A 6,000-nucleotide genomic window follows, 5' to 3' on the forward strand; every position below is an offset into this window, starting at 1 on the left:
TATATTGAGGAGCATTCAAAGAGGGTGCACAGATGTTAACTATTGAAATCTCTTCATATTGTGTCTTTTCCTTGACCAATATGAAGGGTCAATCTTTGTCTTTCATTATTTTTGTTGGTTTGAATCCCAGTGTATCTGCATACAAGATTGCAATCCCATCTGTTTTCTGCTTTCCATTTGCCTAAAATACCATTGCCCATTCCTTCACCCTGAGTCTTGTTTTATCTTTTCAGGCAAGGTGAGTTTCTTGTAAGCAACAGATATCTGGCCTGAGTTTTTGTATCCAGTCGGTCAGCCTGTGCCTCTTTACAGGAGAGTTCAAAGCATTCACATTAATTGAGAGAATTGATAGATGTGGCAGAGTTGTCACCACCACACTAACAAAGGCAGAGAAATGGTAAATCCACAGCCCCAGACAGTGTCTCCAGGGTGACAAGAATCAGTAGGCAGTAATGGCCCAGAGTTCAAAGTCATTCTGCCAGTGCTGGCTCTGCCCACCAAATCAAACTCACAAGGCTGCCCAGCTGACAGTGCTGGCTCTGAGTTCAGGAGAGATGCTTATGCACTGGGCACCATCCAGCCAATTGAGCACTGAGGGCTGCAGCTCTGTAAAAAGCGTAGGCCCAGAGCTCAGACAAAGTCGCTTGGGCACTGGGCACCACCTGCCCAGTCAAGCTCAGGGGGCTGCTGCTCACTGGGGGTTTGGGGGGTGGTACAGGTCTAAAGTTTAGATAAGAGTCACTCAGGCACCAGGCACAGCCCGTCCACTTGAGCTCAGAGTCTCCACCCAGTGGAAAGTGTTAAGCCATAGTTCAGTCCAAGGTCTCTTAAACCTCAGCCCCACCCACCCACTCTGAGAGCCCCACCTGGTGGAGGCCAGAAGTCTAAAGTTCAGCCCATGGTCACTTAGACACCCACCTGCCCATCCAATCAAGCTCAGAGAGCTGTGTCTGGCAGAGGAGGCAGGTCCAAAGTTCAGTTGCAAGTCAAAGTCATTTAACACTGGCCCCACCCACCCAATGGAACTCAGAAGTTGTCCTGAAAGGCAGAAAACAGAGCTCCCTGAGAATTCCTGAGGAGCTGGAGATGGGTAGTCCAAGGAAGCTTGGACTGCCATGCTACTGTTCTCACACTGCAGCTTGGCAGCCAGCAGACTTCCCCAATGAGCTCATCAAACACTCTGGAGTCTACAGGGGTCACTCCTTCCAGCAACTAGGGTGGGGGAAGGGTTATCTGGGTGCTCAGGATTACAGGAAAAATATTTGGTCTTTTGTGCCAGATAGAATGGGGCCCAGTCTCAGTGGTGGGAGCTTAATAATGAAGAAGGACTGGGACTTAGCAACTGCTCTCCTGTGGGATAAAGTCAGGAGACTTTTGAACTCAGTTCACTGGCTCACTGGTTGCCCACCATGGAGCTCCTGTTTGGGAGCTATAAGACTTTTAAAAGAAAACATGGGAGAAAACTTTGTGACCTTGGGTTAAACAAAGATTTCTTAGAGATGACATACAGCACAATCCACAAAAAAATAATGAACAAATTAGAGTTAACCAAAACTTAAATTTTTTTTTATATGTGAAAAACATTTATTCTGAGAATCTAAAATCTGAACCAATATTGGACTTTAGAAAAAGCCTACACAGAATTTCTTCCGTAACACATTAACAATCTAACAATGGGAGGGATCCTTTAAAAATATTGCTTCACTTTGTCTGCAGTTATGTGATTTAAAATATCCCTGTTCTATTGAGGTATGAACTGCAACTTAAAATGTTCTTAACAGTGTCTTCTGAAGTATTGAAAGGACAACAAATGGGAGGAAAATATTCACAGAGCATGTATTTAACAAAGAACATATCCATGCAGTGTATTCTGTACATCAATTAAAAAAAATAAAAGTATGTATATCCAGAAAATATAAAGAACTGTTCAAAGCTCAACAATAAAAAATAAACAAACCGGGCAGCGCCTATGGCTCAGCAGGTAGGGCACCGGCCCCACATTGAGGGTGGCAAGTTCAAACCCTGCCCTGGCCAAACTGCAACAACAACAATAAAAAAAAAATAGCCAAGCATTGTAGTGGGCACCTGCAGTCCCAGCTTCTTGGGAGGCTGAGGCAAGAGACTCGCCTAAGCCCAGGAGTTGGAGGTTGCTATAAGCTGTGATGCCACGGCACTCTACCGAGGGCAATAAAGCAAGACTCTGTCTCTAATAAAACAAACAAACAAAAAAAGAACAATAGCTAAACAGTTAGCGAAAGATTCAAACAGATGCTTCCACAAAAAAGATACATGGATAGCAAAGAAGTACATGAAAAGATGCTCAATAGCATTAGTCATTTGGGAAATACAAATTAAAACCACCACTGCATGCCCAATAGAATGAATAAAATTTAAAAGATAGGTCATAACAAATGTTGTCAAGGATGTGAAAGAACTGGAACTCTCATAATTAATAGCAAATATATAAAATGGTACAAAACTTTGAAAGACAGTTTGCCATTTTAAACATATGCCTACCATTTGAACCAGCCATTCCACTCCTAAGTATCCAAAAGAAAAGGAAATTTATGTCCACTGGATGTTCACAGCACCACAATATGTAACAGCCCCAAAGTGTAAGAAAATAAAATGTCCATCAGCAGATAAATGGATAAACAAATCATATAACTGTACAATGGAATACTACTTACTTAGCAATAAAAAGGAATTACCTATACATGCATGCAACAACACAGAGTAATCACAAAATATGCTGAATGAAAAAAGCTACATAAAAAAAAAATATGTTCTGTATGATTCCATGTATTGAAAAAATGTAGGCTTGGTGCCCGTAGTTCAGTGAGTAGGGAGCCAGCCACATACACCAAAGCTGGCGGGTTTGAGCCAGGCCCAGGCCTGCCAAGCAACAATGAAAAAATGCAAAAACTATATGGTAACAGAAGGCAGATTAGTAGCTGCTTAGGGAAAGAGGGTTTGGGAAGGTACAGAAGGGAGCATTTAAAAATAAGCAGAACGATAGTGCCAGTGGCTTGGTGAGTAGGGCGCCAGCCCCATGTACTGAGGGTGGTGGGTTCAAAACTGGCCCCAGCCAAACTGCAACAAAAAAATAGCCAGGCGTTGTGGCAGGCACCTGCAGTTCCAGGTACTCGGAAGGCTGAGGTAAGAGAATCACCTAAGCCCAAGAAATGGAGGTTGCTGTGAGCTGTAACACCACAGCACTCTATCAAGGGTGACAAAGTTAAACTGTCTCTAAAAAAATAAATAAATAAATAAATAAAAATAAACAGAGGATATGTTTACCATCTTAATTTTCCTGATACTTGCATGGCTATATACATATCAAAATGCATCAAAATGTAAACATCTTTGCAACAAAACAACAAAGAATAGAAAACCATCTTTCTATACAATAAACAATTTTTCTTGATTTTAAGGATTTAAATTATATTCAGATTTTGGCATAAGGCCTGAATTAACATTTAGAGTTCTGAAATATATAGGATGAAGGGAGGACACAAAAATATAAAGGAGCACACTAAAAGAAACTAAGATGTATCGGCAATCAATACGTAGTCTTCCTCTTAAAAGAAATTCAACTTGCAATTTGTTTCAAAGAAATAATTCATGATGCAATTTGTTAGTGAAAAGCCACAGTACAAAGATTATCATCAAGTTGCCTTTGAGCAAACCTTTTTTGATCCTTTTATACATTAATAGAAACTATAAGAAGGTAAGTTTGACTGTATGGATAAGAAATAAGCCACATCAACAATGTGCCAAAAAAAATTTTTGATGGGGCATGGTGGTTTTCAATTCTAGGCACAAGGCAGGACTCAAGAAACTTTTCCTTCATGTATTTCCCCATTCCCTTTTGTATTCCCTTCTCATACTTTGATATGTCCTATCACAATCCTTCCCTACCCAGCCAAAGAACCTACTGACATCTACAACTACCATGTTTCACCTTTCTTTTATTTCTCTAGGCTAAACAACCAAGTTCTTTCAATAATTCCTGAACAAAAATAAATAGCAAACAAATGCTGAAATGCATAAATACCAAAAGCACAAGCAATAAAGGAAAATTTGATAAACTGGACTTAAAATTCAAAACTTTGTGAACTTCAAAAGGTACTATCAAGAATGTGAAATAGCAAAGTCTGGAAGAAAACATCTCCAAAGTAGATAACCAATAAAAGGCTTGTGTTTAGGCTGGGCTCAGTGGCTCATGTCAGTAATTCTAGTACTCTGGGAGGCTGAGGCAAGTGGATCCCTTGAGCTGAACAGTTTGAGACCAGCCTGAGCAAGAGTAAGACCTCATCTCTACTAAAAATAGAAAAACTAGCCAGATGTCATGGCAGGCGCCTATAGTCCCAGCTAATTGGGGAAGAGGATCTCTTGAGCCGAGGAGTTTGAGCTTGCTGTGAGTTAAGATGATGCCACGGCACTTTACCACCTCCCACCAAAAAAAAAAAAAAAAAAAAAGAGGTCTGCGTTTAGAATAAAGAACTTTTAAATATTAAAGTATAGGTGGCACCTGTGGCTCAAAGGGGTAGAGCGCCAGCCCCATATGCCAGAGGTGGTGGGTTCAAACCCAGCCCTGGCCAAAAATTGCAAATAAATAAATAAATAAATAAATATTAAAGTATAATAATAAAATTAAGAAGTGTTATGGATTTGAATAGATATTTCTCCAAAGATGGACAAATTGCCAGAAGTATATGAAACAATGCTTAACATTGTGAGTCATTTGGGAAATTCAAACCCAAAACACAATTATATACCATTTCATCTTGTTACTAAAAACAGCTGACTGACGAGAGCTGATGGATAAATACCCTTCACTCTTTGGCTGGGATGACTCTGAGGAATATGACTTTGCAGTGTCTTCCATAATTTCCTAGTAAGGTTAAGCTCCAGTTACCCATAGTAACAACTTTCTTGATAATGTACTCTCCGACCTTCCCTTTCCTATTTCACTCCCCAGCCCAGTGTTTCCTGGGATCACTTTCTCAAAAAAGTACTTGCACTCAAATCTCTGTCTTGGGGTCTACTTCTGAGAGGAATCCAAATCAAGGCAGAAAAAGGAAGAGTTGGTGTTTGATAAATGGTTTGAGAGAGATACTGACAATTATCCCTTAACTCTTCAGTTTCTTCAACTTCTCCCTCTCCAGAATCTCCATTCCCCTTTCATAGTCTCTTGTCTCTATAACCCTTATAAGATCTCCTTGACATTACAGCCTCCCTCTAGCTACTGCCATTTATCTTTAGTGAAGTTTTTTTAAAAAGCTCTCTTCGGATTTTCATTTCTCACTCAGACCTAAAAATACTGCAATCTGGCTAAAATCTATTACATTTACTAGCAACAAGTGACATCCTAACTGCAAAATGCAGTGGATAATTCAGTCCTCATCCATGACATCTGACACTGATGCTCTTAAGCAATCACTTTCTCATAAAGCACAAGGTTCTGATTTCTAAGATACCATATTCCTGACTCTTTTCATCTTTCTAAAATGTTTTTCTAAGTCTTTTTTAAGCGCCCTCTACCTCAGTTAAATCCTTACATAAAGGTATGCTTTAGGGAACACTATGCCCATCCTTTTCTCTTTTATTACTTCCTCTCTGGTTAACCTCCATTCTCAAAGATTGTTTCCACCCTTCTAAGGACAATTCTAAAATCTCTACCTATAGGCATACTTTGACGGTGGGCCTCTCAGGTTCCCACTATTATTGCACATGCTCCCATTAAATAAACTATCATGGGTGGCTCCTGTGGCTCAGGGAGTAGGGCGCTGGTCCCATATGCCGGAGGTGGCGGGTTCAAACCCAGCCCCAGCCAAAAACCACACACACACACACACAAAAAAAAAATAAATAAATAAATAAACTATCATATGGTATTGTTATTATCAGCATGTCTTTTCCTGTTAGACAGTTGGAATGTCAGTTTCCTAAAGCCAGGAATTATGTGACAGGCACAGAGTAGGTGCTCAATATTTA

The sequence above is a fragment of the Nycticebus coucang genome, chromosome 2 (genome assembly GCF_027406575.1).
Source record: "Nycticebus coucang isolate mNycCou1 chromosome 2, mNycCou1.pri, whole genome shotgun sequence".
Lineage (NCBI taxonomy): Eukaryota > Metazoa > Chordata > Mammalia > Primates > Lorisidae > Nycticebus > Nycticebus coucang.